At 41.3% G+C, this 16,203-nt stretch overlaps 1 protein-coding gene across 1 annotated transcript in view; it reads left to right on the top strand.

Annotated features, from left to right (window-relative positions):
• Prkar2b (protein kinase cAMP-dependent type II regulatory subunit beta) overlaps positions 1-16,203 on the top strand; it is a 62,889-nt gene that overhangs the window by 24,198 nt on the left and 22,488 nt on the right. The window contains exons 2-3 of the mRNA XM_033756765.1: positions 8,918-8,970; positions 14,768-14,851. The gene's annotated coding sequence lies outside the window, so the exon portion shown is untranslated. The remainder of the gene's footprint in view (positions 1-8,917; positions 8,971-14,767; positions 14,852-16,203) is intronic.

The following is a 16,203-nucleotide window of genomic DNA, read 5'->3' on the forward strand; positions in this document are numbered from 1 at the left end:
TAGTTTTATTTTAGGATTCCCTATTTTTAATGTTCATACAGAGATTTCTTTAACTGAAATACCGAATAGTTTCTTTGGTGTGAAAAACTACAATAGTACACAGGATCCTAATGAGATAATTAATAATGTGAACTAGAAAGTAAAGGGCTAAAGGTGTAGGGAAAGTGGGAAGGGTGGGGGAAAGGTAATAAGGCAGAGGAAAAAAATATGAGAAACTGAAAAAAATGGAAATAAAGTGTAAGTGGGGAGGGGAGGAGGGGGTGAAGGGAGGGCAGGGACAAGGGGGAAAATGAGAATCAAGACCTATTATGTAAAGGTACAGAATCCCAACGATGAATGTAACTGTATTTTATATCTAGATTGTACCAATAAACTCAATAAATACAAATTTATAATGCAAAAAAAAGCAATAGTTAAAGAAATTTGAATGCCCAAGAAATGATATATTGATTAATATCCATATACATTATGAATATTTATGCAGCCATTTAAAAATATATTTTACATGAGTATCTAAGACATGGAAAATATTCCCTAAATATTATTAGGTTTCTTTTAAAAGTCAGATTCAAAAAATAGCATGATTTGAACCCACAAAAAAAAGTCTGTTGGGTTCTACCTTGAAAAATAGAAATGGATCTTTTTTTCAGGAAGAAAATCTAGTAGGTTTTTTAGATGGCTTTCTTCTGACTTTAATGAATAAACCAGATTGAACTGCGTTTTCTTTCCAATATGTTCTATATTTTGAATCTTTGGATATTAATATGCATCATTCTGTCACAATTGGTGTTTGATGGCATAAAATTTTATTAGACATCTGCTAATTACATAAAGAGGTCTGATGGAAAGATATTTCCTTAATATTTATTTTTGATAGTCTTATTACTAAATTTGGAAGTTAGAAATCGACTAAGCTGTTTTTCTATAATCCTGGCCATATTTACCTGTTCATCCTGGAAGTCTGGTCAAAATGGTACTTGTTCTGAAAACTTACTAATAAATTAAAAGAGTTTTGTAGTGTGTCTGTCTCTGTAATTCTCTCGTGTATGTTTGTCATCTTTGGGTTCAAAAGCAATAAATAAATAAAATTGTTCAGGAGGCTTAAGTTGCTCTAGCTCTACTATATCTGAAGAAGAAAATTATGTTTGACAAATGAGACTATATTATTCACTATCAGCAAGTGCTTCTATTTGCATTCGTGCAGTTGAACATTTCAGGCCAAAGTAAGTGTCACGAGATGATCACATTGTCTGAACACAGAGCATGTGCACAGATTCTGGGGAGGCTATCTGGGGAAGCAAGGGAGCAGAATTCTTTTTTTATTTCTCCTTGGGCATTACCTTCTTAAACCCCATAATATTCATCAAATATAATGCTCTGCAGTCCTCATTGGATCATTTCAGTGAAGTACAATTTCTTTCCTAGTACTGTTGCCTGGTACACACTGGTCTTGCTGTCCACTCCTTACTGTTGTTCTGAGGAATTCTGATGATTAGTAAGCAGACAAATACGCAGGCTTTAAAAAAATCAGTAGTTTTCCAAATACCTTCTTAATTACTCTTCAGGCTCTTTTTGCTGTACTGTTTATCTTGTTCTTGGTCACTTGTGAAATTTTACTTTTTCTTAAAGTTTGCTTTACTTTGCATAGCGTTTTTGTAAAATATACAGAAATTGGGTCCCTGGCTTACATGCATCTGTCCATTATTGGCCCCTGTGTGTTGTTATTCTTACACCTTTATATAAGTACCATGGTGGGGAACCTGGGGCCATTGTCCCCCTGAAATAGGGAGTGAAGGTTTATCGATGCTGTCTCCATTCCTGGTATCCCACAAGCTACCTGTGATGTCTGAACAGTCGTATTCTGGAATCATCACCTTATAAAGATCCCATTTTTATAAGATGCTTTCCGTGTGCCTCTTGAACTCTTTATCGTCATAATTGTGCCATCCTTTAATTAAGTTATTGAAAGATGTGTTTGGTATTTACATTGAATGTCTGCATGTAAAGCATGTAATAGAAAATGTAGGTATTGCTGTACATATTAAATAAAGCTTTAACACTTTGGTAGACAAATTTAGAATAAAAATTCCTTACCAGAACTATGTGGGTTCTGACATAGGATTTTGTTTTTCCTTCAGATGCACTTTTGAAAAAGATTTAGAAGGTGTTGGCTTCTGTAGCCTCAATAATAGAAAAATAGCACATGATGGGCACATTCTTACTTGTTTGCAGCTCTCAGTTGCCATTGGGTTTTGTATTTCAGCACCCCAGCCCAGCCGTGTTCCAATCAGCTCATTGGCAAGTTGTCATTGCTCCTTCATTGCACCGTCCCTTAGAAAAGGAGCGGTATAGATGTGGAGGAAAACTGACTTTAGACACATGAAAACACAAAGGGAAGTCAGCCAGTTTTGTAGTTCTAGTCTAAATACCTCTCCCATTAAACAGAAACAAAAATAATAGTTTTGTAGTAGATCATGGTGTTTTAGTAAAATTCAACATGTTTATTAGATGATAGAATGTTTAATAGTGGAAATAAGAGGAATCAGGAGGGGGTCAAGACAGGGTCTTGCTGTGTAGCCCAGGCTGGCCTTGAACTCAGGACGATCCACCTGCCTTAGGCTCCTGAGTGCTGCGATTGCAGGAGTGTACCACCACCCCCAGCCGGGAAAATTTTTATAGAAACTTTTAAAAGTTGATAATTGTAACAGTATATTTAGGGTGATTTGGAAACCTATGTAATGTGAAGGTTTAAAACAGTTTTATAGGAAACTAGAAAGGTGATTTGTGGCTGGCTCATTCTTGCAGCATGATTGTTAGCCTCAGAAAAAGGCAGAACTAGAGTAAGGACAAAGTGTTTCTGTCATTTCACCCAACACAGGGCCGTAGACTGCTCCTGAAGACAGTGACTGATGTCTTTGTAGTAAAATTCTGCGGACATAAACATAGCAGGTAGGGGAAATAAATACTTAAGTATTAGTAATGAAAGGCGCCAAAATTATTGCATGAATCACTGGATACATTTATCTTGCTCTTTTTATAGCTGAAAGGTAGCCATTAAAAGGTGGGTTTTAATAACTTTTAATGTTTTGATTCAGGAAGTAGTAAACTATTACATTATAAATTAAATAACCAAATACTCTATTCAAATGTGAGAGGCAGTTTTAAGGATATTTTGATCATTCTGTTCAGTTTGTGAGACAGCCCTGTTCTGTAGATTTTTCAGTTAAGGGCCCCCTCCCTTCTCGATGGGTCAAACCCAGGGCCTGAGCATGCTAGGCAAATGCTCTGCCACTCGGCCACAGCCCCAGTCCTTCCTGATGTTAGAGTAAACTGTGAGGTTTATACCTTCTCTGTTCACCTATGAAAGAGAGGGAAACAGAGAGACCAAGACCTGGGGTCAGGATTATCGTGTTTCCTTTGGTAGCCTTAGGGGCGGGGACGGACACACACGCACCCTCTGGCCAGGGCCGTCGGCTGGACAGACACGCACAGACATGCCTTGTGTTAGGGTTATGGCCATTTCTCTGATGTCATCGGGGCTGATGGCAGTATTCTGGTTCCTCGCCCTCTGGTGCCATGGTACCGTCACGCTTCCCCGTCTTGAGGTTAGGAAGGACCATGTCACTTACCCAGTGAAATGTCACGTATTCCTTCCTGGTGGAAGAGGCACGGGTCATTGCCTGCAGAAACTGTAGGAGCCAGCCAGTGAGCAGTGGCCTTTGGGACTGGTAGTGTTCCAAACTGAGGAGGCCCTGCCGGTTTGCAGCCCACATAGAACAAAGTCCCCAGTGTCCTGTGTGGACACGCTGTGTGAGCAAGAAATAAACTTACATTGTTTTGCGTTGTTTTGCGTCACTGAGACGTGAGGAGGCCTGCTCCTATGTTGCAAGCCAGTCTAACTTGATACACAGTTTGTGGACATCTGAGGGTGAAGGAGAAGATAATAGTGCTCTTACCATCTAAACCAACTATTGATTTCTTCTGTCAGTTTCACTAACATTGCTGTGTGCCTGTCACTGGTCTCGGGGGCTAGGAATACATGAGAGCAAAAGGCTCTCTTTTCTCAACAAACTTCTTCCTGTCCTTCACCAACTATTTAGAGAATCTCCTTCACTGTGAAGCCTTCTTCTGTCTTCAAGGCAGCTGGTTGTGAACTTGGGCAGAAATGTGAATGAATACTGGGGGGGGTGCTGTCGGCATCACTGCGCTCTTCTCTTCCCTTAGCTTTAACTATTATATTTTTATACCTGTTTTTCTCAATCTGTTGTCCATTATTACCCTTCCCACATATAAATTTTTAGGCTCCCCCCAATTGCCAAATGAAATTTTACTACTGCATAGATACACTGTATATCCATTTATGTATTTAATGTTTATTTGTGCTTATACATAAAAAGTAACTTATTTTGCTCCTTAAGAGCTGTTTTCTTGGTTAAGATGCATGCCTTACACTGATATTTACAAAAGGTAAAATTTTCCCCTTTGTAGGAAGACTTTTCCAGTTCAGTAAGCCAAGTTTAACTATTAAATCAGAACTCTGTTGTCTTAACACATCCATGCTTTTAAAAATTGCTTCATTTTAAGCTGATTATTATTTAAATATGCTAAAATTTTAGTATTGAGAACGTTGGAGAATTAACTTTTATATACTGCATAGAAGTCACTTTTTTCCTAGATCGAAGGCCTCTAAACTGTGCGGTCTTTCTTTGTAGGCCACATTTGCCATTCTTTCAGTAATTATGGAGATACACATTGTGTGCGGCTGTGTCCGCGCTGAGGACCCGGTGGCTCCTGGTGTCCCTTCTGGTTCCTTTGTCCTTTGCTAGCAGGATGCCAGTACAGGTTATGGGTACCTAAGCAGGTACTGTGCTGATTTTCAAACATTAGCGATAAAGTGAAAAGGATTCTTGGTGAGAAACTCCATTAGTTACCCTAACGCTTTATCTCCGATGATGTTTGTATAGTACATGAAGACTGCAGGCCATGCCCCAAAGTTGGTATACTTTTGGTTTTTTGTTTGTTTGTTTTTTTTGGCATGGGGAATCGAACTCAGGACCTTGTGATTGCCAGGCAGGTACAGGGCCACTGAGCTCCATCCGTTATAGTTCTTAAGTTCCTGCGTATTCTGTAGTCTGTGACAATGGTCCGGCCACACCAGTGCTCACTACTTGTCTGTGGGGTGGGAATCTGCTTAAATTCTTGGCCTATTCTGGATAGCCAGTATAGTATCTGAATACATACACACAATGTAACAGTGAAACTTCAGTATAGGGTTTACTTATGGAATGTACCACTGTTTATTTGCCAAGGAATGAAATACACAGTTTCAAGCCAAAGTTCCGATGGTCCAGGAGGTAAGGTGCAAATATATTTCAGCAGGCTTGGGAGGTTCTGTACAGTATCTAGAGATTTGGACTTGATTGGCCGTCAGGCATAGAGCCTGTCATTCATTTATTTGTTGTACAAATATTTACTGAGCTCCTAATCTCTTTGGTGAGTGAGACAGAAGGGCACCCTTTTACTCATCCTCTCCACCTCCATTTCTTGGGCAAACAGTGTAGGACACTTTAAGAGAGCAGCCTTTCACTGATTCATGCAGCATGTCATTCGAGTCCTTTATACGGTGTACCCCGTGAGAGGTTAAAGAGAGCGGTCATCTCTGTTCCATGGGCATCCCAGGCTTGTGTGTTCATCTTTCACGCACTCACTGTGTGCATTGAGCCAGGCAGTGCTCCGTGTTAGCGCTGGAGATGGAGAGATGTGCAGGAGCACAGCCGGTCCCTTAAGGGGACTGAGGAGTGGCTGAGGATTGTGGCGCGTTTGGAAGGGTACATTACGCCAGGTGATGGTAGTGCGTTCTTCCCACTGTGTCAGGAGAGTGAGAAGGATGAGCACAGAAGTGGAGTTTCCTGAGTTAGCTGTGTGTCCTTGAGAAGTCAAGGCCAAGGTGGGACCTATTTTTGGTAGTGCTGGAGGTGAACGCAGGGCTTCGCTTCGTGTGTGCCAGGTAAGCATTCCATCACTAAGCTACTACCCCCAGGCCAAGATAGAAAGTTTGATCTAACTTAGTTGTGGCCAGGGAGAAGGGATGTCTTGGACAAGAGAGTAGAGTTCCGTTTAGAGGAAGCAGTTTAAATGACTATAAAGGCCGTAAAGCCTCACAGCTACTTTACAAAATAGCAAGTGCTTGATTTTAAGTTGGTTACAGGAGGTAAATTCTAATCTAGTGAAGCGGTTGCAGCATAAATGCCAAGAACTAAATCCTTATCATATTGCAACAGTAAGTAGATTAACGAAAGAGTGGCGATACAAACATACATTGTGATAAAGTGTGTTTATCATAAATCGGAGAGATTTTAAGTAATAAATAATTCTGAGACAACTGATAAGATATTTGGAAAGTAATAGATTAAAGTTACTCAGAGAACCAAGTAAGTCATCTGCTATATCACCTTACTGATGAATATGTTAATCCTATGAAGAAGGCTGTCTTAATCGGCCTCATACTCACAAGAACCCTGCATTTGGTTTAGTTCTCGGCCACTGTGGTCCTCTGGACAGTATATTTTTGAACATAGGAACCAAGTTTTCTTTTGGCTCTGTGACCTGGAAATTATCTAGCAGTCCTGTCTGTGAGGTTGGTGACCCGTGGGGACAGAGTTGCAGAGTGACACCATGGAAGGAGATGTCCTTGTGTCCTCTGGAGAGTTATAGCTGATCCTGGTGAAGTGGCCACGCACGTTAGCAGAACCATCTGCACCGGTGTGTGTGTGTGTGTGTGTGTGGATTCCCTATATTTGACATCTGACTTAACCTCCCATTTCCTGCTCACCAAGCAACCATCTAATTGTGATTCGGCATCCGTGGTCTTATTGCAGGAGAGAACTGGCTGGCTGTGCTGACTCCATGCTTTATCCTGGAAGTTAGTTACTCAGTTAAATCCTGCTTATGTGCATCATCAAAGGTCCCAGAGCCTTCCCCTAAGAGACAGGCAGTTTCTTTTGGATTTCTGAGACAAAAGATTGACATATAAAGTCACCAAAGTGTCAAGTGTTGAGCAGTAGTTGAGGGCAAAGGCTTTGGAGTCAAGGCGCTCAGACAATCCTGCAATCAAATACAGGTCCTGTCCCATAGGATGTGTGACTTTGGCCTGTCTGTGCCCTAGTCTTCATCTGTTAGATGAGGACATTAACATGTACTGCTGTGGTGAGAATAAGATAACTAGGTCAGGATTTCTCAGCCTTAGTACTGTTGACATTTGGAACCAGGTAGTGCTTTGTTTGAGCATGTAGGGACATTGTAAAACCATCCCTCTCCTAAACCCCCTAGATGCTAGTAGCTTCCCTGCAATCCCCACCGTGTGACAATCTGTGGAGGGCAAACTAGGACCTGGTTAAGAACAACCAGGTGAGTATACAGACCGGTGCCTGGAGAGGAGAAAGGAACGTGAGGTGTTAGAAGGATGGTGATGGTTCCGTGGAATGAGGATGATACTTGTGGTGGAAGCCCAAGGCCTCTGGGAAGAGGGAGACATTTGCTAGCCTTTCATCAGTCCTTTGCTCTTTAAATTTCAGTATTTATGTCAGATAGACTCCATGTGGACCAAAGAGTGAATGCAAAGACCTCTCTTTAAAAGACAGAAGTTAGATTTGCAAGTAAGGGACGATGTCCAAGCTCAAAATTGGTATTCCTGTGGCATTAAATTTAAATCACGCTGGACCATTTTCTTCCTTGATAGATGTCACTGCACTAAAAAGAAAGAAACATGCGTAATCTGTAAAAGCTTTATAATAGTCATTAAAAAACAAATTGGATAAAGTGATTATGAGTAATATATCAAATAGAATGGTATTAAGAAACTGTTTTAATTCATAAAGGAAACTGAATGTTGCCCAAAGATAAAGACAAAAGAGGAAATATGGTAAGCCTATAAACATTTGAAATTGTTCAAATTTAATTTTTAAAAAATTAAATCTTTAAATTCTAATAAAAATTGGAAGTAATATCCAATTTGCTCATTTGGTAAGAGGAGCCTTTTTACACATTATTCATAGGTTAGTGCATGGGTACAACCCCTCTGGAAAGAAGCATGGTCATAAATATGTCTTAAAATTTGTCGTGCCTTTTACCCTCCCAAAGTAACATTTGGAAATTATGCCTGCAGTTAATCTCAAATGTAGACAGATATTTATGTAGAAGATATTGCAAAGTTTTAGTCAGAGCCTACCTAACTGATCAGCATGGGGGAAATAGTTAATTATAGCATATGATAAATAATCTGCAGACCTTAAAAACACTATTTTTTCTGATGACATACATTCTTATAGTGTTAAATGAAAAAAAGCAGTTTTAAAAATGGAATATGCAATATGAACAACTCAGAATAAAGACTGAAGGGAGTATGTGTATTCAGTTGTTCTTGAAAGAGTGGGTTGTGACTAATTTATGAAAGTTGCTCATAGTTTTATGGTTAAGTTGATCCTTTAAACCAGACGTGGTGGTGCACGCTTGCAATCCCAGAACTCCAGAGGCTGAGACAGGAAGATCACCTTGAGTTCAAGGTGAGCCTGGGCTACCTAGGGAGACCCTGCCCCATCCCCATGACTTCATTGCCTTTTTAAAAAAGTATTTTAAACTCTTAAGCATTTCTTTGGCTTGGAAGTGGAGACAAAAGGGTTTAAGCTTTGAAAAGAAGAAAGCAAAAAGTAATTGTCAGTGTCTTAAAACTACAGCTTTGTATTCTAAGAAGAATCCTCAGAAGTTAGGATGTGAAATCAGTTTTAGGGGATAATGTGCTTGCCCTGAAATTAATGGTTTCTTTTAATGCCGTGGTACTTTTTGTTCATTGATTTAAAAGATGTTTACTGTTATGTTTTTTGACGAACAAATCCGTAAATGTGCGTTTTTATCTTTGTAGTGTGTGCAGAAGCTTACAACCCTGATGAAGAGGAAGATGATGCAGAGTCCAGGGTACGTAGCTGGCAGAATGAGTCAGACTGAAAGTGACACTTGTGTTTATACGGAAAATAAAACTGTACAAGGTGTTAACGGGCATGCAGCTTAATAGGATACAATGGAATTATTTTGATTGTTTCTTTTCCTAGTGTTTTCTGTGATCACCTACTTCTACTTAAAATTCTGTAGAATTATTTTTACCCAAAAAATGCATGTCTTTGGATAAAAGGAAAGAACAATATATTGCTCACTGCACTTGTAGTGTTTTTGTTTGTTTGTTTGTTTTTGCAAAATATATCCTGGTGATAAAAAATGTTTTTAGCCATGTTTCTCATAGTACTAATGTTATTTTTCTTAGAAAGTATAAAAAAAAACTAGGAAAGACCATTTGCTCCTATTAACAGATAACAATAAAAGCTTACTTTGAAGCAAGCAAGTCACAGTGGGATTACATCTACGGTGTCAGTATAGCAGTCGCTGCCTTAAAAATCTCTGGGTCTCAATAATTTTCTCGGTAGCTGCTTCCTTGCAGGCCCTAATGTTTTTGCAAGAATCGGACTGATGTGGTTTGATGCAGTGTTTAAGCTGTGTCCTTCAGCTTGGTTCTCCTATTTAGTCACTGAGAAGTAAACTAAGAGATTACTGTGCCTGGAAATGGAAAATACTAATTTACTTTTTTTTGTGTGTGCATACTTTGCAGAAGTCCCCATGTCTCTTTGGCCCTACAAGTATAAACAGAAACCTATTTCTCAAGCTCTGAAAATTACTTCTGTAAGATGGAGTTTTAGCACAGAAAAGCAGGCTGTAGTTCCCCTAAGTCATTTCATCAAGAAGCTCTGTGAAATATACATAAAATCCAGGGGTTGAGAGATGGGAAAGGAGTGTCCTGAAGTCTCACTGTAGCATGAGGCCCAGCACCAGGGATGTTCCCACTCCCAGAATTTAAGTTATTTTGATGAAGTCCACAGATCCGACTGGAAATTAGGTCGCTTTAGGATCAAGATCAGATACTAATCTGATGTGCTGTTACCACTTTGTATGCACAGTTTGACCCTGCCTACCATGTACCTTATTTATGTGTCTGGCAGAAACAGGAACAGTGACATTTGAAAACTGTATCCATTCTTGTTTTTGGACAAATGGTTTTTTTGTTTTGTTTTGTTTTTGAAAAGGTCTTGCTTTGCAATTCAGGATGGCCTTCAACTCACTGTGTAGCCCAGATAGGCCTCCTGAACTCCTTCCTGGCAGTCCTCCTGACTCAGCCTCCCTAGTGGTAGGATTACAGGCATGTGCCACCACACCTGGATCTATGGACAAATGTACACAATAAAATTTAGCAGCTTTGAAGTTTTGAGTTTTGAAGAAGTGGTGTAAATTAGTAAAAAAGTCTAAATCAAAGAGTTTACAGTACACTTTGGAAACAAGATGCAGTATCTCATTGAGACAAAGATTGTGAGACCTTGAGAGGGATTTTAGTCACCATGGAATGCATGAGATAGGAGAAGTGTTGTGGCTGGTTTACGCGAACTCACTGGTTTTATTGGGGAGATTATTCTGGTTAAGGTTTGTTTTCCAAGCTGGGGATCTAGCTCAGTGATTCCACTGCCTGCCTTGCAAGCACAAGGTCCCAAGCTCGATCCCTGGTACAAAAAAAAAAAAAAAGATTTATTTGCCAGGCTGGGCATGGTAGCACATACCAGTAATCCCAGGCCTTGAGGAGGCTGGAGGATCACAGGCTGGAGCGCAGCCTGGGGAACTTAGTGATTTAACAAGACTCTGTCTCACACACAAAAAAAGAAGGATCTGGGGCATAGTTCAATACAGAGGCCCTAGGTTCAATCCCCAGTAGTAGGGGGGAAAATTATTTTTTTAGTTGCCTATGTAAGAGGAGCTAATCACATTGAAATAAACATAAAAAATATTCGGAAATTCAGCTCAGTGGTTCCGCCGCCTGCCTTGCTAGCACAAGGACCTGAGTTTGATCCCTGGTACCAAAAAAATTAAAAATAAATAAAAATATAAAAAAGAAACTGCTGGGGAAAACTTACTGGACAGATGTTTAGAGATCTTACTGCTCCCAGAAAATGTTCAGAAGGAGCCAGCCCACTTCTGGGCCATTTCAGTGGCATGGGTGGAGGACTGGAGTGCGGTGTCTGGAAGGCCCTCAGCCTCCGTGCCTCCTTGTTACCGTGTCCTTCAGTTCACACTGCACTGCATGGGGTCAGGTCCCTACCTCCAGACTGGGCTCTGCAGGGCCACTTCCCTAGGGAAGGGCATGCAGTTCCAAGAGGAGGACGAGGTTTTCTGGGGTGGACATCACCCCGAGACTTCTCTCTGTATGACATGCTAAGATTTTTTTGGTAACTAACGTATGAATTATGTCAATGATTATGATAAAGTACTTAAGTAGTATTCTAGGGGAGTATTTTCTCCCCTAGACAGATTACTGAAAACTATGCTCCCCCCGCTTTAGAAACTGTAAGGCAGCCGAGCATGGTGGTGCATGCCTGTAATCCCAGCACTCAGGAGGCTGAGGCAGGAGGATCACTGTGAGTTCAAGACCAGCCTGGGCTACATAGTGAGTTCCAGGTCAGTCTCAACTATATAGTGAGAACCTGTCTCAAAAAACCAAAAAAGAAAAAGAAAAAGAAAAAGTAAAAGAAACTGTAAGGCAAACTGAACCATATCCCTTGGGAGTAGTTACTACATGTTTCACAATTAGCCCTTGACAAACACTGGCAAATGTCCACAGGAAGCTGTATTCTGTATTTTGATAGAGTAACACTGTTGATGTTTTGTATTATTTCTGGGGCTCTGTGAATCACCTATACCTTACATTTCTAGTATTAATAGGTATTTGTCCTCTGATATCAATTCAAAGAAAATGTAAATGGAAGCAAAGTGAGCCCTGCCCTCTGCCAGCTGAGAGGCTGGTGGCAGATGGAGACATCGAGTGCGTAAATGGATGCACACTTGATGTGAAGTGAGCAGGGTAACTGTGGGAATTCAAATGCCGCAGTCCTCTGGCCTCTGCCATGAGCCGGACGTCAGGGAGAGTCTCGAAGAAGTCTGCACCCTTTCTCCTGGCCTCACTGTCAGGCGGAAGAGGAGGAGGAGTGTGTGGGTCTGAGTCCAGGCAGAGGCAAGGGCCTGGCTGGGGCCAAGCCAAGAAGACAGGAATGGGGATTTTCCTCCCCGGTGCAGGGAGGGAGCCCGCTGAGGGTTGCAGCTGGAGAGAGGGATGTTCTGACTGAAATTTTGCAGGATGACTTTCAGCTCCTGGAGAATGGCTTGGACAAATAAGAAAATACCTCGTACAAACTGTTGTTGGGTAACAGGATGCAGTGTTCTTTAGAGAACATGCCTGAGTAAACCTAATTTATTAATTAGCTTTCTAATTATTTTTATTGAAAGGCAGCAGAGATTTAGAGTGAGTTGGCAGGCTTTTTCTGCAGTTTTTTATTTTAACTGAAAATCCACTATTTTTGGAGTGAATATTGTAGGCTGCGGGGGGTCACAAGGTCTCTTGCAGTTGCTCAGCTCTGCTGCAGTAGTTTGAAAGCAGGCAGGAACGAAATGAGCACGTCGGCATGCCACTGCAACTTTATTTCTGGGTACTAGGATTTGTATTTCATAAAATTTCCATGCATCAGGAAACACTTTTTTAAAAAAGTGATTCGAAAGGGTGAAACTATTCTCAGCCCAGAGGCCTTACAAACGCGAGTTTGCCTGAGGTGTAGTTTTGCTGATCCCTGGTTCAGAGCACAGCCTGCAGCCCTGCCCACTGGGAAGTCACTTGGGAGGGCAGTTTCCTTACCTCTCAGTTGGGACCTGCTTCCTGGGGTTGTGCTAGGATGAAATGATGTAGGATCGGTAAGCACTCACCACTTAGTAAATGCCATGTGAGTGCTTAACAAACAAGGTTTAATCTTGAAACCAGAAATAAAATTTAATACAAATTAAATTGGCCTCTAGGATAAGAGAAATCATACTTTAGGTATTATTAAAGCCAAGGGAATCCAGAAACAGATCCCTTATATAGGATGCGCAAAGCCCACTGGGGGAAGATTGTCTTTAGAGGTGGAAGAACAGCGTCACAATGCAGGGTGGGGTCTCACTGGGAGGGAGGGAGTGGGTGACACCAGGGGCTGGGTCCTGGGAAGCTGGGACAGGGAGCAGCGTCAGTAGCGTCAGTAGCAGCAGAGGCCCGACTGAGAACCAGAGAGCTTGGAAGTACTGATTGATAAGAACAGAAGCAGCAGGAAAGAGAAGAAAGGAAAAGGCTGGGCTTCTGTGTGAGGGCTTGATGGGGAAGCCAGGGGAGGAGAGGCAGGAAGACTGGCTGACGGAGCGAAGTCTGGGTGGGTGGTGTTTCCCTGCCTTCACCCAAGGGTCATGCTCATCAGCAGGCAGACGTGTACTCCTGCTTCAGTTCTGGACTCCGGATGGATTTTGTGAAGTGAGAAGTAACAGGTTTTGTTTTTAATTTATTACATTAGCTTTTCTTTTTTCAAAATAGGAAAAAGGGAGTTTGTGTTGGTATGATTTAAAGTCCAAATTTTAAAAGTTGTCATGTGCAGCAGTGGGAAGGCTGCTTTCTGTGTTCACCTGTCATCTTAGACTAATTTGAGGTGACAGTAAACAAAGGCTTCCTTATAGACACAATACAGTGACTTCTGTTGCTAATCTTTCATGTCATCTAAAATAATACGCAGGGATAGTTTGCATGTACTTGTAAGTTTCCTCAGTTCTTTTCCAGCTCATGATTTTCATTCATCTTTAGCCATCTAATGTGCTGGTTTAAATTTACCCTTTTGTGTGTTTTGTTTCTGGTACTAGAAATTGAACCCAGGGCTTCACACATGCTAGGCCAGTACTGTTCCCCCCGAATTACATCCCCCGCCACCCTGTGAATTTTGATACATTTTGAGGTACAGACTCACTGCTGCTTGATTCTAGCTGGCGGAACCGGCTGACTGAAGAGGCGAGGATCCTACTCATCAGCTGTCACGGTCACTCTAAGTGAACCTTGGAATAAGAAGGTGGTGTATAGGTGTCCAGGAAACCACTTGCATGCCTGCTTTCAGGACTGTCCCTTCCCTGACTCATTTCATACTTTAAAACTACCAGTATTTGCAACAGATTGGGCCTTTGGGGGCCTGGATATTGCTCGGGAATAGAGTGCTTCCTCAGTACAGTCAAGGCACTGGGTTCAGTCCTCAGCGTCACACTCAAACAATGGACCTTGGTTCAGTGAGCCTTCTGCTGGGCAAAAGGGACTCTTTTAGAGGACACTCTTCCATCTTCACCCTGCTGGAATAAAAGTAGTGAGGCTATAGGAATGTAATGTGCCCGTTTCTCTACATTTAAGAATTTACTTGCTTCTGGAGACTATCAAGTTCCAAAGGAAAGAGCTGCATTCTGAAAGAGTGTTAAAAGTGGTAAAAACAGAATAAAGACAGTCTCTAAATTTTCATTGTAGTGATTGTCTTCTTGTCCTTGTCCCTACTGGAGTCTCTCTAGCCAACCATACACCTTTGCAGAATGAACTTGCAAACCTGGGGGACACTCCTGGAAAGCATCCAGCTGCTACCTGGATGGATGTGTAGCACTCCCTTACATTACCTTCTCCTACTCAGTGGTTGCTTACTGATGGTTGGTTACTCATTATCTAGAGTGAATCTTTGTGCTGACTGAAAGTTAACTTGAGTACCAACAATACTTTCCAGCATGCCTGTTGATTTCTGTTAAATTTTGATGGTGCTAACAACTTCCTCTGTTTTTCTATTTTTTAATTTGATGTCCTTTATAGATTATACATCCAAAAACCGATGATCAAAGAAACAGATTGCAAGAAGCTTGCAAAGACATCCTGCTGTTTAAGAACCTGGATCCGGTAAGAGAAATCTTATAATACAAATGGATTTTATAGGCAGCCAGAGCCAGGAGTAAGCGAGCCTGTGCTGAGTGGAGAAGTTGTGCTGTTGTCCCTCACTTGGTACACAGCCCTGAGAAGTGGTCAAAAGAGGACTGAGTCCTGCCTCCTTCAGGCATCCAGCAGGCATTTGCAGTATTATTAGGTTCCTGAAGGAGCACTTCTCCCAGAACTACTCATTATATTTGACTTTTTATTTTAATCCCCTTTGGTACCAGGGATTGAACTCAGGATCTTGTACTTGTGCGAGGCAGGCACAGTTCCACTGAGCTAAATCCCTGGCCCTATTTGACTTTTTAATAAAATTCAGTGTTACATTTTTAAAGTAACATTTTACATGGCTTCTTTAAGGTGGGAGGATATTTTGCTGAGGGATAGTTTTAGGAGTTTCTGGAATACCTATTCTCAGTGTCAGTAAGAGTACTCTTCAGATATTGCTATATACTCTTGGCCTCAGTGTTCTGTTTCTTTTATCACAGATTTGCATATTTTTACAGTGTAGTTATTTAGGGAAGAAGTATATAGTCATTTTGGAAAGAACTGCATGTTTCAAATGTGAAAGTCGAGTTGACTTTTATAATGTGCTCAAACTTTGGGGGAGGCAGGTCAAACTCCACATCTTCTCATTTCAGATTGATGCCTTAGAAGGGAGAGCTTTAAGTCCATCCCCACTTTGTTTTTGGGGATGCAGTCTTCTTTCAAAGGGCATATTTTGAACGATTAACCCCTCTTCTGTAGTAGGTCATGTTTGCACCCTGAAACAGTTTTAAATCCCTGGTGCTCCATAAATGTGGACTCCATGTTGTGACTTGGCTGACCTGGCTTTTAGGCCTGCACATTAGAAGCTGGTGTATCCATCTCTGAGTCCAGGTTGTTCTCTCTGATAGAACAGAGCTGAACTGACCATGTCAAAGATGCATCAGTCACTCCCTGGATTCATTTCTGGAAGGCAGGAACTACATATTTTCCATCCTCGTCTTACTTTTTAGGTAGTACACACCAGCCAAGTCTTCCTGTCTGCACTAAGGTCTCACAAAGAAGACATGGAACTAAACCAGAATGCTTTCAGTTATTCTTTGATACTTAAGTATACATATTTAATAATGAGTGATTTTTTTGGATAGATTTGGTATTTGAAATGCTGTCTAACTCAGGTCTTATTAGAAGTAGCAGGGAACCTGTGAACATAGTTACACGCTCCCAGAAAGAGCTCCCCTTTCAGAGTGGCACTGATACATCTTTATCCTTCCAAGTTTATTCACTCAGTCCATTCACCCGAATTTTCTGAGACCCACCACTGAAAGTGAGTGCTA

Source organism: Fukomys damarensis, unplaced genomic scaffold (assembly GCF_012274545.1).
Source record: "Fukomys damarensis isolate Sample0158 unplaced genomic scaffold, DMR_v1.0_HiC HiC_scaffold_4, whole genome shotgun sequence".
In the NCBI taxonomy this organism is placed as follows: Eukaryota; Metazoa; Chordata; class Mammalia; order Rodentia; family Bathyergidae; genus Fukomys; species Fukomys damarensis.